The 23,916-nt window shown below is 31.2% G+C and overlaps 1 protein-coding gene across 1 annotated transcript in view; it reads left to right on the top strand.

Annotated features, from left to right (window-relative positions):
* The first annotated feature begins 2,231 nt into the window (after positions 1–2,231).
* LOC100872130 (beta-1,4-glucuronyltransferase 1) overlaps positions 2,232–23,916 on the top strand; it is a 52,276-nt gene continuing 30,591 nt past the window's right edge. Inside the window, exon 1 of the mRNA XM_012487210.3 lies at positions 2,232–2,774. The gene's annotated coding sequence lies outside the window, so the exon portion shown is untranslated. The remainder of the gene's footprint in view (positions 2,775–23,916) is intronic.

Raw genomic sequence — 23,916 nt, 5'->3', positions numbered from 1 at the left:
GCGGCTAAGATAGGATAATCACATGATGCGGTTCATATGTATGAGTGAATAAGATTTATCACATACACAATTATAAAGTATGAGCGCGACATATAAGATTGAGATATACACTCTACACTTATTATTACGACTATATTCACATTATAGTTATATAAAAAATGATTAATGATCGATCTTGACATGAATAAATTTAATAACTAAAAATTATTAATTATAAAATTACATTCTTTAGTTAGATCAAAATATATTATATCATAAATATATTTGCTACGTATATATACAGTAAAGTTGTTCATAACGATTAATTAAATTTATTCTAAGTTTTCATCAAATGAATTAATGTCTTAAAAATTAAAATATAAAACAAAAAAATATCCAATTTAAAAAATTGGATAGTCCATATGTATCTCAATATTTTACTATTGTAATTGTAATAATAATATTTATAATAATACAGTATATTTTCATAATTAATGTATATGTTATTTATATAAATATTGTTTTCTAATAACATAGACATGTATATTGAAATTCAAAAAGCTTAATCATTATATTAATGAATACTTATTATATATATAATTTTACATTATATATTTATTATTATATTTAACTTATTTATTAGAAAATCAATCGATAATATATATTTTAGTGTCATTCTTATTATTCATTTCGAATTGCATCATTAATAATGATTGGAATTTAAAAAAATGTAAAATTATGAATAAAAAAAATAGAATAAATATTCTATAGAATATCTTGCAGATATAATATATGAAGTATTGTATTTTACATATGATTACATTTATATGAAGTATTGTGATAATATACTATTGTATTAAGTTTTTGTTTCTTTCTGTCCTATAATAGTTAATAATTAAAGTTTGGACAATTATGAATTTAAGAATATTTTTTAGAGATAACAAATAACAAAAGAATAAATTTGACAAATAAATCTTCAAAGCATCATTTTTCGATAGAATATTTCAAAATACTCACAATCATATATTAGGATATATTATATTTTGCAAAGTCATCTAGAAATAAGTATATAAAGCTCAATATGATCAAAGATATTGTAAAGTTTAGAACATATTATCTTTTTTATATTACATATTTTGATTTTCAAAGAGAAATCATGAAAGCTTAAATGACATTCCATATCTATTGTTATTGGCGTTATATCACACATCAAAAAACAAAAAGAGAAGAACGTAACTAAAAAATCAATTCCATAAATGAACAAAGTGTAAATAAGGAAAGCAAATAATAGGAAAACAAAGATAAGATAAGAATTGGCCATCAACGCCATCTTTTTAAAAATATTCAAAAGATGGCACTGATCTTTAATTCTTATTGTATCATCCTTATCTTATGAATCTCTTTGATGCTTAAAAGATGAGTCTATTAATTTAGTCTTTTCATCTATATTTCATATTATTTCATTTGCCATATTTTAGAAATGGCACTGATCTTATTTTATTTTATCTTATTTTTATCTTTAATTTTTATTTTATTTTATTTTATTCTGTCTTCTTTTTATTATTTGTTCTTCTTATTTCTACTTGCTTTATAAATTTTATCCGCTCAAAAAAACAAAAGAACTTTTGGGACTTCCATATGATTTAACAATAAAATTTTTCTATTTTTTATTTTAAAATTTTTTATTTTTTAAATTTCTATATTTGTCTTTATTGTATGAATACAATATATGAATTGTATGAATACGATTATATATTAGCAATATATATTAATTTTAATTTATATTTAAATCCATTTTTATAAAAGATATAATATTATTTTATTATAAAAAAATATAAAATTTCTTTATCGACAATTTTTTCTACAATCGATAAAGAAAATTATAATAAAAGAATAACTTTCACTAATAATTTGAATAAAAAAATAATTACTCTAAAAAATAAAATTACATTTTTCATAATTTCAAAAATAAAATTAAATCATTTATAATTTTTTTACAATATTATTAATTAATTACATGTTAATAATAATGCATAAATAATAATTCTCACGTATTTTCTTTAATAAAAAAAACTGTAAATTAATTTATTTTATCAATAAATATATATTTCATTAAATATTCTTATGGAACATTCTGACTTTTGTCGAAAATTCAGAAAAAAATAAGAAGTATCAGTGCTGATTCATAGAATTACACCAGACGTCGCCACAGCTGCATAGGTTGTCCATGATGTTGATGGGCCCAGCAAAGCAGTCGGATGCTGTTGCTTGAGCAGTGTAGTTGTTGCTGGGGGGAGTTATTTCGATCGCACATTTCTCGTCCCTTTCTCTTTAGTCTGATGTCACACTCTTAGCTTAGATATTTTTTGAGTTAGAACATTTATACCGGCTTCGCCGTCGCAACATCACACATATGATTGCCTGTAACTGTCTGTCTCTATATGTTACCGTGTTTCTCCCTTACGGAACGATTTAGACACTCTGCAGCATTGTGTGACATATTCTCAAAGTGGAGAGACCTCGTGATTAGCGAGCCGTGTTATCAAGTAAACGTGAATCAACGCAAGTTTTGGTATACGAGTATACATCGTCTCCCGGTAAAAGAAACGTGGAAGTCGAGCATCGTGCGTCACAATGCACATCGTCCTGTGCTTTTTGTGACTGAACGTGATCGGGATAATTCGTGGTATAACTGCATACTAGGTTGGACTGCATCGACAAGAGGACCGAAAAATTGAGCGCGACATTTTTGCTAACAACTCGGCGCCGGAGATGTCATACTAAAAAGACCTACGGTGAGTGTGTTCTGTCTTTACGTTCTTCTCAATCCGGAATTTCAGCGGTGCATTGGTCAATACTGGTTTGACTGCTTTTTTTTTTTTTTACTCCGAATAGATGTTTTACTGAAAATCGGTTCGGCAAAACAGCTAAATCACATATTTTGCAGTAACGAGAGCATCCTATATGTATAGAGTATCCTATATGTTTACCTGTTTTCAATCTGTGTTGCTTTTTAGTTGCAATTTTAATTATCTGGAAATTTTTATTACAAAAAGTTTCTAAAAGAATTTTTAAAACCTGTGTATAAATACAATTGAATAACTATTTCGAAAATTCTATAACTCGAACTTGAATTCATTGTATTAACATATAACGAATAAATTAACTCCCTGTGCGAATTGAAATTCAATTTCAGAATTAATGACAAATTGTGATGAAAATTTTGACTATATTTATATTTATTATTAAATTTCTATTGAAATAAGAATTTTAATTTTAAAAATTATAGGGATTTTTATATTTTAAAAATTTATTTCTGCAACAATATTTACAAAATTCTAAAACTCGTTACATTTCTCAAATAAAAGATACAATATAAATTTATACTTCCGCCTGATAATATTAATGTTCAATTGTTAAGATATAACGGTTACTATATAATTATTTGAAAGATTTAACACGCGTAAGAACGATTCCGATAACAATTGGCATTTAAAATTCAATTAATATCTAATTTTTTACAGTAACAATTACTATTTTCGAAATAAAAGGAATAAATATATACATATTTTACAGTTAGAACAATTTTAACATTGCAATACCATTGGAGTTATTTATAATACAATGCTTTTTTATTACTAATAAAATTTTTTAAGTTTGAGAAAAATATAAAAATAAATTATGAAAAAAATCACAATTTATATACATGATTTTTAAAAAAAAATTTACATATACATACATATATATATATATATATATATATATATATATATATATATATATATTAAAATAAAAAATAAAATCTAACAAAACACATGAAAGCACAATACAAAATCTCCTTTTCTATCTTTTTATCTGAAAATCCTTATCCTCGATTTTCTCGTCAGAAGATTACCCGTTCGAAATTTAATTGCGTGTCTCCATCTTTTGGCAGTAGTCCAAATGATAAAAACGAAAACTACCGGGCCAGCAAACGAATCGAGACTCGCAATGTGACGCAGGAGAAACGACGTAACAGAAAATTTAATGCCATAAAATTTCGGAACAATTGTATCAGACAGCGAATAAAATTGAGAACAGTTAATAATGATTTTATCAATCTTTAAAATAGAATTAAAATTAATTTGTTTTGCACGAAATTATGTTTAAAAAATGTTTTATCTGAACTTTAAGATTTTGCGATAATAGTAAACATTATCAATGATGTTATTTCTAACAAATATTTAAGGTATTTTTTTTTTCTTTTATCATTAAGTTAATAAGAATAGAATTTTATGTACACATATAAAATTTTCTTATACGTAATATGCACAAAAATAATTTAAAAGTGATATGATAAATAAATATCATATTTGCACTTGATGTCAACAGACTGCTATGCAAAATATTATACATATAAGATTAAATAATTTCAATATTAACTTTAGAATTCGTTTATATTAATTAAATTAAATTTAAATTAAATATGTTATTTCGTTTGTTATTAAAAATTGTCCTATAAATTAAACAAATATAAAATACAATATTAATTATATATATATATATATATTGATTTAATTTAACTTAGGTTAGGTTAAACTGAAGTAAAATATATTATATAATTCTAAAATGAATTACTATAACAATTGTAACAAAATTAAAATTTACACGGAATTTATGCAACATTTCGTCTTTTCAGTGATTTTTAAAATGCCCAAACTATATAATCTCTGTTTCTAGAGAGGAATTATAAACATTGTTATTGTTATTATTGCCACTACGATTATGCTGGTGTCAACCTCGGTCATTGGTTAAGCGGAATGAAATTATTATTACTAGCCTATTAATAGCCTATTCTTATACAGACGTAATATACGATCCCAGAAATAAATTACCAACGAAAATGTCTATATTTGTTCGTTGCGTTGAAAACAACAAAGTACACGCTACAGGATAAGTTACATCATACTTTTACCGTCTCCTTTGTTCCGTCGGTTTATTCGAGTTGTTTCATTTTTCACGGCGGCGGGTAAGTTTAATAACCGGAATCATAGCAACTTTTACTCGAAATACGCGAGGAATGTTCGTGATTTAGGTAAAGGTAATTGTCCTCAACAGGCAATGCGTAGAAAAGTCAGCCTCGTGAGAAGCATCAGTGAATGAACTGTAGAAAAATACTCGGTTGTGAGGCTTGCGTGCCGGCTGGTCGCTTTGTTGAATAAGTTCGGGGAGGCAAATGGGAGTATTATAATCGATAGAGAGCATACTCGTCCGTAATTCATCCACGCAACTCGTATATTTGCGAAACGACTGTTCGAACTTTCAGAGCTCGAATATTCTTTTTATATAAATATGTATATTTTATGCCGTTTATTATTCGAAAAAAAATTTATCGAACGATTTCTTTTTATTTAATGTTATTCACATTAAGGAGGATAAAAAAAATTGGGAGATAAATTTTACCGCGCGGGGATAAATAAAATTCTCGAGGAATTGCTCGTTATCGGTTATTTTACGGAAATTTGAATCTATAATGAAATGGAAATGGCGGAATATTTTTTACAAGTTCGTCGAGGTACCGTTATTTGTATTTTGTTCATTGGCTTCCCTTCGTTTTTCCCTAGCCGGTTAAAATGAGTCACGCGTGGTACGCAATGCCACAGCTGCTGATCAGTTATTGATATTCGCATCGTTGGATATTAGACTGCGGCAGGGTGCATTTTGCGACGAATTGATCAAGTCTAAAATATTTACGAGACCGATTCGTGATATCAGAATGTTCGCTCATCGGAAAAATGCATCCACTGCTTTGAAGTTTCACTTCAACTATCTATCTATATCTTCATCCGTTTCCTCGAAGCTTGCAAAATTTTAATTAGAGAATATAAAGATATCGCGGATTTTTTCTATCAATGAACACCCAAACGTAATCAAGTTTACTTAATAATCATCTATATATAAATTCTAGAATTGTACTTGAATTTTTCAACCAGTTCTTTTTCTATCAGAATAATTGAAAAGAACATGGTCAAAATTTGAAATAATATTTTTAATTACACTTTATATTAATTTTATATGAGAAATATTTGTTAAAATATTCAAAAATATTCGAATATTCGATTTATCAGTTTCTTAAATATAAAAAAAAAGGATTAAAGAAGAAATTAATTTTTATTTTTAATCGTGTATTTGTAAAATACGAAATTTTTTTATGATGGACAAATATTGATTGAAAAATATATAGAACGCTGTGACAGAATTTAACGAAATATTTTAGCTTCTTCGGTCATGCCCAGAAGCAAATAGTGTTGGAGCACGTAAATATATATAGTTTACGTAAAATGGCGTCCGCATAGGGAGATTGTTTCCCGGTTAAAAAAAGAGTTAAAATATCACGGCACGGTGGTTAGCTAACACCACGTGTGCGCCATACGGCGTCTGTAATACGACGCCGTCGTTGCCTATGATACGTGAAATTGGGGCTAGAGTCGACCAATTACCGCAAAAATGGACCGCTTCCAAGCTACTTTTCATAGTTCCTCTGAAACGAGGGGAAATTTGAAATTTTATTGGAAAATCGAAATAATCATTATATCTATTCCTTATTTATTGGATTTTTAAATCGGTGTCAAAAATCGAAAATGGCCCACAGTGGTGAATATCGATGCACCACCAAAAATCGAAAATGGTCCATAGTAATGAATATTGATACGGTGTCAAAAGTAATCTGCAATGCTGGATATTGATGGCATCAAAAATCGAAAATGGTCCACAGTGGTGAATATCGATGCACCACCAAAAATCGAAAATGGTTCAAAGAGGTGAATATTGATACGGTATCAAAAATAGTCTGCAATGCTGAATATTAATGGCACCGTAAATCAAAAATGGTCCACAATGGTGAATATTAATATATCACTAAAAATCGAAAATGGTCCATAGTAATGAATATTGATACGGTGTCAAAAGTAATCTGCAATGCTGGATATTGATGGCACCGTAAATCAAAAATGGTCCACAATGGTGAATATTAATATATCACTAAAAATCGAAAATGGTCCATAGTAATGAATATTGATACGGTGTCAAAAGTAATCTGCAATGCTGGCATAATCTGCTATTGATGGCACCAAAAATGGTCCACAGTGGTGAATATCGATGTATCATCAAAAATCGAAAATGGTTCAAAGAGGTGAATATTGATACGGTATCAAAAATAGTCTGCCATGCTGAATATTAATGGCACCATAAATCAAAAATGGTCCACAATGGTGAATATTAATATATCACTAAAAATCGAAAATGGTCCATAGCGATGAATATTGATACAGTATCAAAAGTAGCCTGCAATGCTGAATATTTATAGTACCAAAAATCGAAAATGGTCCAAAGTGATGAATACTGATACAGTATCAAAAGTAGTCTGCAATGCTGAATATTTATAGTATCAAAAATCGAAAATGATCCACAATAGTGAATAACGATGCGGCACTAAAAATCGAAAATGATGGATAATGATGGATATGCGGAATCAAAAATTGAAAATGGATATCGATTTTTGATAAACATTTATAAAACTTGTACTTTTTACGTTATAAATTATTCCTTCTTTTAATTCGTTTATTTTGAAAAACGTTAATTATCAAATAGCCACGAATATATATTTATTGAAAAATTTTGGATTACGTTAGCCAAGAGAATATATTTGATAAACAATGTTTAAAGAAAGTGAAAAAAATTTGATAGGATTCCCTTGAGAATTTTTCAACAACAAACTTTCAATAATTGTGAGACTTTACAACCTACTACGAATAAATTACTCGAATCTTGAACTAGCCAGTCCTTGAATTAAGGTAACAAGAGAGATTTAACGGAAGATAAACAGCTGTTGACCTAATGTAGATTGTTGAACATACTTTACACACTTCAAGAACACTTGGAAATAAAGTAGCATTAGGAACAAAAATTAAGAAATTTTTCTTTTTAATCTTTACTAAATCCAGTGTTTTAATTCCAATTTTTCCTAGTAAGAAATTATTAAATATATATGTTTTAAATATTTTTCTCATTCAATGGATATTTAAAATTATTTTAAAACTAACATTTTTATGCTATTAAATCGAAGATTCCATGATAAGAAAAAAGACTTAAGCACAGAGAGAAACAGTTGATAAAATTTAGGAAAATTACCAAATAAATTATATTTATTGTCTACTGATAAGTTCCAGATACTCTAACAGAAAAGAAAAAAAGATCGGGAAAGGCGATAAACAAAGGATACATTTTATCTTAGGCCTGTTTAAGACTTTAATAAGGTTTATATATCAACCGATCTTTAAACATTAGACGTTGTAAAACGTCAGACATCAAAAAATGCATTTGCAAGAAGAGATAATCGAATATTTTTGTAGGACTATTCATGATCATCACGAATACCACACAATAACTATAGAAAATCGTTATTAATTGTCTCTCTCGATCAATGTACCATGTTATATAAATAAATTTCCAGACAGTTTCATTCCGATAAAAATTATTCATTCCAATTATTATCCACTATTGTCTTCTGACATGACTCTTCGTCCAACTTGACCGCGCTATTATTTATCCGTGCGCGAACCACGAGTTACAAAGAATTTCACACATCTTTATGCTCAACAGATTATTAAATATTTGCCATAGTCGGTTATATATATATATACGCCACTGGTTGGTTAGCAGCGGCATGCATATTCCATCCGGAATGACGCAGAGGTCGACTAACATCCTCGAAACGACCTTGACGTCCAACACGTCGAGGGGGGAAACTAGAAACGGGGACGATCGTAAGGTGAAAGCTCGGCCTTCTATCTTACGTCGGCGCAAAGTTGAGCGCACGATAAACGCTCATTCAGACTCAATTGTCCGTGGACAGTGTCTGCGGATCCAAGGAAAGACGATATTATCCTCGTTCGTCAGTTCGTAATTTTAACGAATGCCCACCCCCTTCGAGGATCATTAAACTCGAATCGCGCACGAGGATTTCACTTTTAAACAATAATAACAATAATTACGTAATAAAATCGTTACAGGCCAATTTAATTAATTTATTACATTGTGTTCCTTTTTCGAATACTTTATAGCTGTTGTTATAGTACTAGTAGTGTAAAGTGCTTCTCTAGTTTCGTTTCAAACGTCATCATTCGTTGAAGAACGTATAATTTATGTTCGATCAGAATTTTTCATCAGTTTCACTGTTTAACTTTTAAACAGAAAATGTATTTTTAGAAGATCCGGAATGTCTCTTCGTATTAATTAAATATACTTTGCTTATCTGATGAATGTCCCAATAATTGTCGCCAGAAAATTACACGGAACAATCGGCGAGACACTAATTCCAATTATCAAAGTGTATTTAATAACTTTACAATAGATAAAAAAATGATTAAGACAGGATGTGTCACTCAACATAAAAGCTATATAATTATTAAGCTTGTACGGCAATAAATTTTTAAAGCATGTGTTGCAAGCGATTGTGTCGAGCGACGTCTAAATCGTCGTTGAAATCGTTAAAAGGATATATTCTCGTTTTAACACCCGTTTACGCCTCTTTGATCAAGGACGAGCGAAACACGGTACCCGATCTAGATTCCTATCTGGCTACTCTTTCCCAATCTTTCTCGAATCACGATTTCCTTTCACAACGTATCAAAGAGTTTGCAAATTTCTTCACAATCGTATATATATCGTAAATATTTCAACAGAGAAACGATTTAATATTCCACACTTTTTGAAATTCATCCACTCTGAGAAAGTGGAGCGTTGACGGTCAACTCGATCGTTTTCGCTTCTTCATCCGATTCCTTACATTACAGCCTACAAACGATGAGAACTAGATATTTGGAAATCGTCCCGGCTCATTCGTGGCTTAGTTATCGGGTCACCGAACGAGAGAGATTTGAACGCATGGCATAGTTTCTCTTTGAAGCGCTTTTACTTATTGCTTTACAGTGAAGTGTGTCGCGGCGGGAAAGTGTGCTCAGGAATCCCAGAGAGCCGTGAAAATGGGGAAAGTCGAAGAGGTCTGAGCACTTTCTTCGACTTAAAGCCGGCCGGCCGTTCCATTCTGTTCCAGTAGTCGAAAGTAAAACCGGCCTGGCCTGTGTCAGTAGGTCGCAAGATGCTTACATAATCGTTACATCAGCCGGTGCAACGTACCAGCAGATGTATTATGCGTGTTATCCTCTTGGGATCAGGATCACAGACGTTATCCCGCGTGCTAGACAACAACGAAGTCGAGCGTTGATTGAACGAGGGAGAAAGAAAGGAAAGAAGAAAAGAGAGAAGAGTAAAGAAAATGAGTCGTGAAAGTGATCGCGCGTCGCGACTTGGGAAACTTGTTGACTCGAGTTCCTTCGAGCGAACAACGAAACGATTATTAAGGTTAAGGAAGAATTAAAAGTCGAGAAGCGTTCGATTTTACGATGTTTCAATAGGTGGAGGCACGTAGGCAGTCCTTTTCCACCCTGAACCGTATCGTTATTAATTATAAGAGACATAGTGCGTTCAGAGGGCAAGAGGTAGGAGGTGAGCGACCGGTCAAAGAGCCACTCCACGGTTGGGGTACCTAGGAAAGAGCGACACGAAGAGGGAGAGTCACGGCGTATAATCAATAAAGTCGGGAAAATAAAACGATGGATATTATAAAACGATGAAACGGATTAGTAGTGGTGGATATACGTGACATATCATTTCCTGTTAATATAAATCGATTTGCCAATTTACACGTTACAAACGTCACTTTTATCAACATTTTTTAAAACGTCGACATACTTACATACGAATGACGCGTGTATCGCTTTAATTAATATTGTACCGCTATTAACGATAACACGTAATTCGATTCGTCGCGTATTTTTATCGATTCTTTTTTTTTTCTCTCTCTTTCTCCTGCTCTCCTTCCATCCCTCCCTCTTCGACTTTTCTTTTTTATCTTGCCTCTCGGTCTTTCTGGGACGTTCAAGTACTCTTTGGCAACTCGAGACGTACCCTGGATCTCCCTGGATCTCCCTGTCTCTTCTTGTCTCTCCTTGTCTCTCCCTCGTTTTCCCCGCTAACTCTTGATTCTTTCTCATGCTAACTTGTCCGGTCTACCTTGGACTTTCCATCTTTTTCCAATTTTCATTCTCATTTTAATGGCCTCCTTTGTAGGTCGTGACCCACAGCTTGGAAACCGTTGACTATATTAGTTTCTGATCGTATGAATTTTCTTCTACTTAAAAAAATCCTAGTTTTTTTTTTTCTAATTGCTTTTTAAACGTAGCTGGCATTAACTTTATCTTAACGTCGTATTAGCGTTAATGATGATAAAACGAACGCATAATATGTCATATCAAGTTTTTTTTAGAAAATTTAGAAAATATTTAACAATCATTTACTTTCGACATTTGATAAATTTTGAACGTTTACAAAGCTATGAAAAATTATCTATTTACCTATCATACTTTCCTGACAATCAATTATGTCCACGCTACCTGTTGCACAAGTGCGAGATTATAACAAATTTATTATTCGAACCGATACAGACATTTGTATTTTTATTGCCAGCTTTTACGATAACACTTAAATGGAATTTTCACATTCTTTCGAATTATCGTTCGTTTAATATTTATAATTTTATTATAATTATCCATTTTGATGATGGAATTAATTTTATCACCAAAAATGAAATATATATCAAAATAATATAAATATAATATAAATAAATTAAAGTCGTTTGACCAAAAGAAATTTATATACAATAACTATAGCTAACCATAGTATAATTTTGAAAATGAGAGAATATTCTTTTTCTTTTGGCTATCGATCCATTTTGCCAGGCTTGCAAAAAAATGGCCAAACGTGGTCATGCATGAAAGTCTTTCGGTGTATAAGGTTGCATCCTATGCTCCAGATGACCCAAAGTGCACGCATGAATGCATCAGAGTTCCCTATATCCCGTGACCAGGGCAAGTTCCATCTGGTCCGCCGATTTCCAATAGATCTCTCTCTCTCTCTCTCTCTCTCTCTCTCTCTCTCTCTCTCTCTCTCTCTCTTTCTCTCTCTTTCTCTCTCTTTAATGCACGATTGAAGCCTCTGCGGCGATTTATTAAATTATTCGAGATTATATAAATCAGGCTAATGCTTATTGGCACATCTTCCTACGCTTACATAAGAAGTACGTCCAATTGAAATCTGTCAGTGTTTGATGAAGATCCCTTCGAGGTGATTCGTTCGTTGAATAGGCAATGCGTTCAACGCAGATGGTGGTAGAAACTTTTAATGAGTTTAAAAAAAGAATACTCGAAAAAAAAATATAAGAAAATTCAGAATGACAATACTTGAGGAAAAATATGCAAAAGAATAATCGAATGTACGTAGAGAAAAATATATATATATATTTTTTTTCTAAAGTTGACGCATCATTGTATCTATGTGGTGGAATATAGGGAGTATATTAATCAATCTTTCATTATTTCTTTGAAAGAGAATAAAAGAAGTATTCTTAACGAAGCGAAATTCTTCTCCTCTTTATCCTAATTGTACAGCAAAGACCTTCTCGTGACTTCGGTTTTTTAATCTTTTATTTCGTTCCCACGTTTGGACGAAAGGTATTGGATATGATGTTTCGAGTGACGCGTTGAACGTTGAAAGAAGGATTGCCTTTTCTTTTTTTTTTTTTTTTCCAGATGTTTTATTACCTTCTGCTCGACACTTTCGATTCATTGCATAAGAAATCGAAGGAGGCGAATAGTAATACTTTGGCAAGTGCGAAAATGCAGCTGAAATCCAAAATAGTTGTGCGCGTATCAATGGCGTAGAAAGCCTGCACTTGAACACTGCTCTTATTAACGAAAGAAGAATTTAATATAACTCGTTTTCACGTTTCAAACATTTTTTCAGAACAAGTTCAATCGTAAACGCGTCGATCTCCAATTATCACAGATATGTAAATTAGGCGCGTCACCTGCATTGTCACGTGTCAATTAATAACAGTTGTCGAATGGATTGGCACATCTTCCGACTGTACTTTACGTAAGAAGTGTATCCAGCTGGAATTCGTTAAATCTTTTCCTCGATTCGATCGAGATTCCTTCGAAGTGATGAATTATTTAAACTTCGTTGAATTAATTTATAATTAATAATATTTGTCATTTTCACACAAAGAAATGTATTCAGCTGGTCAAACGTTTGCCTTGCCGTAATTCGATCGAGATTTCTTCTCTCTCGAAATAATCCGTTCTCTAAATGGATCTTTTGTCGAATTAATTCGCTCCTTTTCCTTTTTTTCTTTTAAAATTGCCTTCGATCGATTTTCGATTATTCCGTATAAGTTGAAAATAATTGTAGTAATCAAGGTTTGGTTTTTACAATAGTAGTGTAATAGTAGTAGTAGTAGTAGCAATAGTTTTAATTTATGGACGAAATTAAAAAAAACGATCGATGAAATAATTGCAGAGGAGAATCTCTATTGCTTCGTTATTTCGATGAAATATTACTCGTTTCGCGAGTGAATTATGCGTGGTTTAAATTTGCGAAAAAAAAAAAGAAAAGAAAAATTAAAGAAAGAAAGAAAAAAAAAAAACGTCAGAATATTGACTCGTAAAGCGTTTATAACTTCCTCGTGGCATTAAAAACAACTCCAAGAAATCTGTGAGATGCCTTCGAAATCCAAAGCCTCGAGTTTGGAAGGAAAAAACAAGTATAAATGCCGATGCATTGATCGTTAACCTCCACTCAACTTTTCTCCCTCTTTCCCCTCCACCCATACAAATCCTCTTTCGAGCATTCTGAGAATATCTGAGATGATATTCCAACGACAACAACGACCGCGTTTTCACACTAATATAACTAACTAATATTGCTCCCCTTTATGAATTTATCATGGGAAGAGAGAAGAAGACTGTAAAAAGATATTTGCATTTGAGGGAAGGAATCCGAAATCCAAAATTCCTTTGAATCCTTGCTGCCAACCTCTCTTTTCTTATTCGTGAAAGGTAATAATAATAAAAGAAAAAGCAAAGCAATGTAGCAGAGATATCCTGGAAGCACAATAAAAGCAAAATCGTTTTCAAGATTTCAAGAAAAACTATGCTATTACTCGGCTGAAAAATATTTCTTGGAAACAGCCGCAGCCTATCGAATGCACCGGTGCATTCAAACAGAGTCACAGAGAGTATCAGTTTCGACTTTATCTCTATCATGGTAAAACGAACGCCCGTGAAAGTAGATTCACCGGATCCGGGTTCTAGTTCAGTTTTCGAACTGCTCGCTTTTTCTCTCTCTTTCTCTCTCTCTCTCTCTCTCTCTCTCTCTCTCTCTCTCTCTCTCTCGTTCGACTATAAATTATTCAAACGGTATAGATACAGACGGACATTCTTGCTCTTTATTAATCCGGCATGAAGTTTTTTTTTTTTTTCGCCAATAAATCTTTTTGCTTGTTTTTTTTTTTTTTTTTTTTTTTTTTTTTCACTTCTCTCTCACCGTCATTTTTTCTTTCTTTCTTTTTTTTTTTTGTTTCGCTTAATTAACGGTCGAAGGAACGCGTATGATCGGAACGGCTGTAAACCATCCGCGAAACCGCTTCTTACTTTCCCCGTTGAGAATTCGCCATAAAAGTGTTGACTTCGAATGCAAATCGAAGGTATGAAGCATGAAAAGCATTCATACCGGGGATAGTTTCCTATCCCCGCACTCTCAACAACATTTAATTATAATTTCCTGCATAATAATATTTTACGACCGAATAAATTACTCGTTTATTCGAATTCCCGCTCTATTTATATCCGTTTTATCTACGAATTTAACTCGTTTATCGAACGAGTTATTATTATTATTATTATTATTAATTTTTTATTTTTTTCTTGCTCTATTTACACATCTATGGCAAATTATCCTTGCTTTATTTATTTTCATTTATTATATTATTACGTCGTCTCGCGCTTTGAAAAATTCTTTCTTTCAACAATTTGGTGAACAACGTAGCAGTGTAACTTGTTCACCGTTTTAATTAAACCGTACGACGATTTTTAAATACGTTACGAAGTCAATTTTTGTAGACAATCAACCGAATTTTATCCATACTAATCGCGTTCAAAAAAATGTTGTTATTATACAATTTCTTCTATATCTTATTTTCGATATATTCCAACCGACTCGAAAAAACTCGTTCCGTAATTATATAAAAAAATCGGAACAAAAATCCATCTATTCGTTTCGTACACATTCACACACGGGCGGAGAAAAGAAATTCCACATTCCAAAATAGAAAAGGACGAGAGCCCCCTCTCCTCTCGGATAGAGAATATTTTCGGATGGAATGCCATTTTCCCAAATGACAACACGAAGGGAGGAGCGAGACTTATTATCGTCGAAGGGAGCGTTGGCCGCGATAAAGCGTCGGTATCCAGCGAGGGAACAGGTATGGTTGGCCGCGCCGATTTTTCTCGCGTCCGGTTCTTACGAGCGCTCGTCAAGCTTAAACACCACTTTGTCCGTGGCCACGCATTAAACTTACAACAGGAAACGGGCCTCCACGATTATTTATAGGCCGGTTCGCATGCGGTGGTTAAGCGTTACTTATCAACCGTTATTTCATCAACCGCCACGTAACGAATAATTATACGAGTTTCAAGGGTTATCGAGAACGCTTCAGCCACACTTTCGAGAAACTCGACCCGCTCGAATCGAGTCGTCTTCGTTCCCGCGCTTTTTTATACAATCGAAATTACTTATCGTCGCAGCAAAGTTTCACGGCGTTTTTAAAAAGTATTTGCTCGATATTTTTTGGGTTGTTTTTGACGATTATCGACGTGGACGAGAAATAGATTGGGACAATAACTTTTTATTACGTTGAGTAATGAACGTTTTGTTCCGCAAGTTTCGATGCAAATTGCGTTGTAAGGATGCAACATCGAGAGACGATGTTTGGGGGAGAGTCAAATTTTGATACGTGATTGTTATTGTACGTGCTCTCTCTCTCTCTCTCTCTCTCTCTCTCTCTCTCGGTGGAATTGTTTTCATCTTCCGTCCATGAATGATATACAGAGCCACTAGGCTACTTGTAGGATAATTGAGATTATTATTGTAATATCGTCGTTGTTGCATTATTCGAGCACACGCAGGTTTCACAGGCTTTGGTATTACGGTGTAATAAGATATTTGTATCGTTTGATGCAGATTGTAAATTTTCGAATTTTAGTATCGCGTAGAAAGTGAATTTATTTGGAATTGTTCTCTCTTTTTCGCCTATGTATAAGTGTCGTTCTTGTATTCAATGATATCGTTTAATCAAAATATGATTTTCAGGTTTATCGATTGTTGCGTGTGTGTTTGAATATTGTAGCCACGTTTATTTTTATATCATTTTTTTTTTAAACATTGAAAAGTATTTAAAAATGTCGTTGAATGTTAGTTTTAGCATAGTTTAAAATACCTTGCTTAGAATAATAAATTATAACTGTACGGTAAACAAATGAAAGAATAAATATATAATTTGATGCACATATAAATGAACAAGACTAAGAAGTCTATATAAAGTCTAAATAAATCACTAGCAAATGAATGAATATATATACATATGTAATTAAATCAATAAAATAATAAATAAATAAATTTATGAAATATATAAATGAAATGAAGATATAAAAATCTACAGATAAATCATTGTCTATGTGTACCTGAATCAATAAAATAATAAGTAAATAAATAAATAAATAAATAATTTGAGGTATAATATAAATGAACAAAACAAAAAAATTTAGAAACAAGACACTTTATGTGAATGAATTAATACAAATATATATATATAATAATATTAATTAAATAAACAAAGAAAAGAAATATATAAATAAATAAATAAATATATTAAAATATTTCAAAAATTTAAATGAATCGAGCATAAAATGATTTTTAGAATATGTTTACACGGTTATAAATCGAAAATAATATCATGAATTTAATTTGCAAAAATATAATTTTTATATTTGTATATTGGAAAAAAATTATTAAATTCATAAATTATTTTAATAAAAAATTCTAAATTATTGTCCACCAGAAATTCATAATTGCTCTATAATTATTTTCTATTATAAAATGATACTAAAGAATATTTCAACGCAATTATAAATAAAACATTAATATCGTAAAACAGTAAATTTAACTTTAGTTCGTAAAAGTTTAAATTAATCGTTACATTTAATATTGTAATAAATTAATAGATGTATAAATTAACAATAAAAAATGTAAAAATTGAGAAATTATTGATTATTATATTCGAAAAATGATGGTTTAGAACAATCGGCAAAAGACGTATATTTCCGTAAATCTTCGCGTCCTATAAATAAAAGACAGGTCGCGACGGAACGATCATTTCTTATCGAACTTTGTTGACGCGCTGATCGATATTATAACATTAACTTGAAATTTTTATACATAATAAATAATTTTCAATCATATAAAATGTTTATAATATTACTGTGATATATTATATACCTTTTATTCATCTTTCTTTTCAATTAATTTTTATTGCTTTATTTATTTAATCACATTACATATTTTTTTATTTATTATTATTAAAAGATTTATATCTTGATTTATTTTTTAATTTACACTTTCACTTATTTATTTATTTTTACATTTACTTTTTAATTTATATTTTCACTTATTTAATTTTTTAATTATTTCTTTATTTATTTATTTCCACATTTATATCTTCATTTATTTCATATGTTCATCTAAATCAATAAGTATACATATAAACAAACACTTTCAAACAATATATTTCTAAATCAAAGAATGTTTATCCGAACGAGTAAAACAATAAATAGAATGAAAGTTTTAAGGATATATATATAAAATTATATATATATATACCCTACAGCTGTGATCTTTAAACTGCGATTTATTTTTATTTATATTACATAGATTTACTAATTTTAATCGTGAGTATACGCGCGATATTATTTCAGTGCTTTTTATCCCAAAATAAAACGTTTCCTCGTATTTCGGAAATGAAACTATTTATTCTAAGATTACGAGGATCCATTCCCAATTTCCAACCATTCGTATACAAGCATTCGAAAATAAAACGACGATTAATCCATTCTAAGACTTCGAGGATCCATCTCAAAATGAAACATTTCTCGTATGCAAACATTTATTCTACATTCTTCATACTTTCAACAATGTTTTTCTATTCCAGAAAATAAAATATTTCTCGCACACAAATGTTCGAAAATAAAACGTATAACTCGTTGCAAGATGGCGGAGATCCATCCCCAATAGCGCTTTCCATCTATCAAATATTCGAAAATAAAACGACGATTAATTCGATTCTAAGAAGATGAAGAAGTTTGATCCATCCCTAACTTCCAACAATATTTTCTATTCCAGAAAATAAAATATTTCTCGTACACAAATGTTCGAAAATAAAACGTATAACTCGTTCCAAGATGGCAGAGATCCGTTCCCATTTTTAATCTATCAAATATTCGAAAATAAAACCATCCCTAACTTCCAACAACGTTTTCCCAAAAAATAAAATATTTCTCGTAATAATAAAATAAAACGTTCAACTCGTTCCAAGATGGCGGAGATCCATCCACCTAATAGTGCCTTCCCTATTTATCAAATATTCGAAAATAAAACGATGATTCTAAGAAGATGAAGAAGTTTGATCCATCCCTAACTTCCAACAATATTTTCTATTCCAGGAAATAAAATATTTCTCGCACACAAATGTTCGAAAATAAAATGTATAACTCGTTCCAAAATGGCAGAGATCCGTTCCCATTTTTAATCTATCAAATATTCGAAAATAAAACCATCCCTAACTTCCAACAACGTTTTTCCAAAAAATAAAATATTTCTCGTAATAATAAAATAAAACGTTCAACTCGTTCCAAGATGGCGGAGATCCACCCACCTAATAGTGTCTTCCCTATTTATCAAATATTCGAAAATAAAAGGACGATTAAGAGGACGAGGAGTTTTCGAAAACTCGAAAAATTCTGGAGAATTCTGATCGGCAGAGGGTTGCAAGGATGCATACGTCGCATCCGAGAAGCGGTCCCATGTGGACGATCGGTAACGGGCTCAGGAACCGTGAACTTGCCCATTAGAATTTGTAAGGCTTCCCCGCCGCGGTGAAAACGTGGTCTGCCTCGGCTCTCTCGCTTTGCGAGACTTCTCTTCAAGGTTGTCGCGGGAGTTTAACCGGTTCTGAAACTCTCCACTCTCGCGCCTATTCCTTCGCGTCGTTCCACGTATTACAACGGGAATCATTAATGTCTGTCTGCTTGGGGATCTACTCCCTCTTACTTCCTATATAACAGAGTCGTGTTTCCATTCGTGGTGGAGGAAGAAGATGGGAGGAGGATTGGAATGGAAAATTTAAAGGGAGTTGTGAAAATTTGTGAAATTTTAAACGTGGGATGGAAACAAAGATTGAGCAAAGTAGTTCTCCTTTTCTGCAAAGAGAAGCAATTGTTCGACTCGATCGATCTTATTGATAAAACTTGCCACGAGGAAATTCCTTGAATCGAACCGAAGGATTTTCACGTTTTTAATTTTGTCCGTCCAAGGATAAATGGCGGTACGATATAAACATTTGCCTCCTTTGCCAACCGCTCAGAATCAGATCCAATGAAGCCAGACACGGATTAGACACCGCTTTATCGTTTTTCATCGATCATTGTTTCGATTCATCGATCGATTTCGACATTATTTAAAATAATGAAATTTCTATGAAATTTCATTGCACAGTTAATAGCGCGTTAAGACAGTAATATATCGAGCTATTTGTTTTTATGCGTCGATAAATGGCTGTTTTGTGCGAGAGATTTTATTCAAGTAAAAATAATCTCTTTTTACGAGATGCATTAAAACTTTCCTCAGTGATTGTGCGTATATTTCATAAGAGATCGAAAGCTGATTGGACTAATGAAAATAACTTATTCATCTATGCTCGAAAAGAGGAAAGTGTAAGTCCCGAGTTGAACTCAGATTTGTTATCGATTATCTTTTCTCAAACCGAACACAGCAATCCACGTTTCATCGAAATCGATCCGAATTCATAAATTGCGAACACGAATGGATGAATGGATGAACTCCCCTATTTTTCCAACAAGTTTACATCGTACAATCGTCATATTTTCGTAATAATAACGACGCAAATATATAATTTCGTGCTTTGAAATAATAAAAAAAGAAAAAAAGAGAAAATCGAATCTGACTTGGTCAAATTCATTATCCTTGCATAACATAAATCTATACTTGAAATCGAGTTACTTGAACTCAGCACAGACCCAAACTTGATATCGAATTATATACTCGATTTGTATAAACTCAAACTCGAGATCAAATTGCTTGTCCAAATCTAAACTTGGGAACTCAAATTGTTGCAACAAACTCAAACTTGAGTTTGTCAATTTATCGAAAACTCGAAGAAAACTTCGTCTAATTATTTAATTATTTATACCAAAGCTACATACGAAGAGATATTATGATTTATCGAAGAAAAAAACGACGATTACGAAATGTATCTGGCTCGGAAGAAACGAGATAAGATAAAAGAAAAATCTATCTTTTTTTTTTTTTTTTTCCAATTTTTATCGAATAATTCTCAGAAAATTCTCTTTTTCTAAAAATAATCTCTCGATGATTAAATACATCCGTATAAGACAGTTGGGGCCGATAGAATTTTCTCCAAGTTTGAAAGCTGCGTGCCCGCCCGTTTGTATTTCACATTTGTTAACCGCACGTTGCTAGGCGAGGAGAACGTGGCAGCAGCCTGTGATCGTTTCGAGATAATTGTTTTCGAGCGTGATATATACACTGTGCGCTGTACGCTGTAACTCGTCGCTGGTATTATTATTCCGTGCCTCGATAATCGCGTAAGTTTATTTATTATTCATTTATTATTCATCCGGTGGAAAATAATATGTATCGAATCGAGATAGAAACATTTTGTTGCATCATGATGAACGAAACGGGAACAGAATTGAAACGAATCATCAGAATTATGAGGCTTTAATCTCGTAATTCTGAGTCAGAGTTAATCCACAGATCTATCGGTGAAGTATCAAATTTAAAAATTTAAAAATTTGGATTGCCCGTTCTTTTACAAATTTAATATATGCGTATGATTCAATATGATTTGCTTCTTGGATTCGTTAGATCAGGGGTTCTCAATCTGTAAATCCTTGAAAGGGTTACGATTTTAATTAACGATTTTTATCTCTTATTTGTTTTTTTTTCTTTCTTTCTTTAATATAGTTTCAATATTGCTGCAATATTTTAGCGGCAGTGGTTCTCAACCTGAGAACCTTCTTTGAAAAAAAGATTGGACAAGCATTTCTCAATAGTGTTTTTCATTTTGATACAATTACATATTATACATATAACAAGTGGTTCTCAATCTGATGATTCTTAAAGGGATGATTTGAAGGGAAAGAAAGAGTGAAAGGCAACGTTTATTCGACCCATTTTCGTTTTTTAATACCACGATTATATACATATGTGTGTTCAGGAAATTGAACAACACTTATGTTCCCGATAAGTGGAGATAAAAATTTTCTTCTTGATATCAGTGCCAGTTTCCGTCTAGTTATTTATTTATTTATTTCGTCCGCATGCTCGCCGCACATTTTTCGTCCTTCTTTATTTTAAACTCTTTACGAACGATTTATTTTTCAATAATTAATACCAAGCTTCTTTTTTATTATTCCTCTTCTCGTTTCTCGAACGAAGTTTAGTAATTGAAAGTAACAAGAGAATATACGAAATATTTCAAATCAAAGGTATATTTGGAATAAAATGTATTTAATAAATCGTCACAACCATTCGAACTATCTTCCAAGTTTCAACAAATATCGAATATCGAAGTAAGAAGAGAAAAGAAGAAACGTGTTAATTTTGAGAAACAGTTTATTAGCATCGATCTTATTAATCGTATATAACTTCCAATTGGAAAGTCAAATATTATCCAGAGTCTAATTGGAAACTCAAACATTGCGTTTAATAAATTGGATTGGAAAGTCGATCCAATGTATGCTGCTACATTCTGCAAACAATAGAGCGAATAATGTTATATCGTCTTCGACGAACTTTCAATCACAATATAATAGTTTTAGGAGGAGAGAATACATAACGAACGATCCTAAAATAATCCACTGTTCTTCGAAGATACACACTGTCATGATAGATTTACATCCGATTCGATCGAAAAATGAAATTCGATAATTCGAATTTTCATCGTTGTTGAACGAAAATTTCAACAAAATTATACGATATCTCACAGTTCAGTCAGATTTTCAATATTTACAACCACTTTTATTATTTTCTTTTTTTTTTTATGCAAATAAAAGAAACTATTATACGAGATGGTTCGTCTTTGATTCGTGTCGCGAATATAAGATGACACGAATTTATGAATAAGCCATTCAAAATTCAAAATTATATTTACTCAAAAATTTAAAAAAATCATTCAACTTTTTCAAGTTAAGTCAAGTTATAAACTATTGAACTATTATATTATATACAGATACAAATTCGATCGTTCAATTAATCGAATTCAATAATCTTAAGAAGAATCGATTCCAAAGATTCTAAAAAATAAAAACGAAGAGGAAAATTGTAAGAAAATCCCAACAATTAATGCTTTTCACGTATCAACACTTACGTTTATCCGAATTCGAATCGATCTTGCAAACTCGCGAATAGAATTTGCATCCAGTGTATTTACAATCGTCGTTGTACATTTTCTTTTCTTTTTTTTTGTGTCGTTAAACCCATCGATGAGAAACAAGTATCGATGATACTCGTGTAACAACGCGAATCTTTTTCTTCTTCAAAGATTGACATCTTGGAAAATGTAAGAATGTAATTTTCTTGCATCGCTTGCACGGAACGACATTGACCCACAGATTTTCTGAAATATAAGTTGGAAAAGCCGATGGATACACGGAGTTGTCGGTTTTTTCCGATGGATACGCGGCGTTTTTCTGGCGTGCATCTGGAAAATGATGTGCGCTTTATTGCTCTTCCAGGAATTCGATATCGGCACGGTGAAGTACGATGATCGATGGCAACGTTGTCTTTCCACTCGTGCGCTCATTGTCTTTGCTCACCCGCCTACACGGCTTGCGCGCAAACAAATTAATACATCAACGGAATTATTACCCGGTTTGAAGTCTTGGATCATCAAAGAAAAAAAAAAAAATATTGCAATTAATCCCTCGTTAATTATATACTATGGTAAGGTTATTCTACGAATAAATTGATGCATCATGCGTATTTTAATCTTTCTTAAGATTATTGATTATTCAGTTAATTGAATGATTAAAGTGTAATACAATATGTTATATGATATTAATAATATTAATAATTTAATAAGTTAAATAATGTGATTTAATTAATTGAATGATCCATATATGTATTCAATATATTTTAAGTTTGAGTTTAAATAATGTGATTCAATTAATTGAATGATCTATATATACATTCAATATATTTGATTTTAAGTTTGAGTTTAAATAATGTGATTCAATTAATTGAATGATCTATATATACATTCAATATATTTGATTTTAAGTTTGAGTTTATACAAGTTAATTATAATGATTCAATTAATTGAATGATCTATATATATGTTCAATAGTTTGATTTTATATAAGTTTGAGTTTATACAAGTTAATTATAATGTGATTCAATTAATTTGATTTTATATAAGTTTGAGTTTATACAAGTTAATTATAATGTGATTCAATTAATTTGATTTTAAGTTTGAGTTTATATAAGTTAATTATGTGATTCAATTAATTGAATGATATATATATATATATATATATATATATATATATATATATATTCAATATATTTGATTTTAAGTTTGACTTTATACAAGTTAATTATAATGATTCGTTTAATTGAATGATTTAT

This window comes from Apis florea, unplaced genomic scaffold (assembly GCF_048593485.1).
Source record: "Apis florea isolate Af1SG1 unplaced genomic scaffold, ASM4859348v1 contig_2492_pilon, whole genome shotgun sequence".
NCBI classification, from domain to species: domain Eukaryota; kingdom Metazoa; phylum Arthropoda; class Insecta; order Hymenoptera; family Apidae; genus Apis; species Apis florea.
Note: the sequence above shows the minus strand (reverse complement) of the source record. Positions and strands in the feature narration are given on the sequence as shown.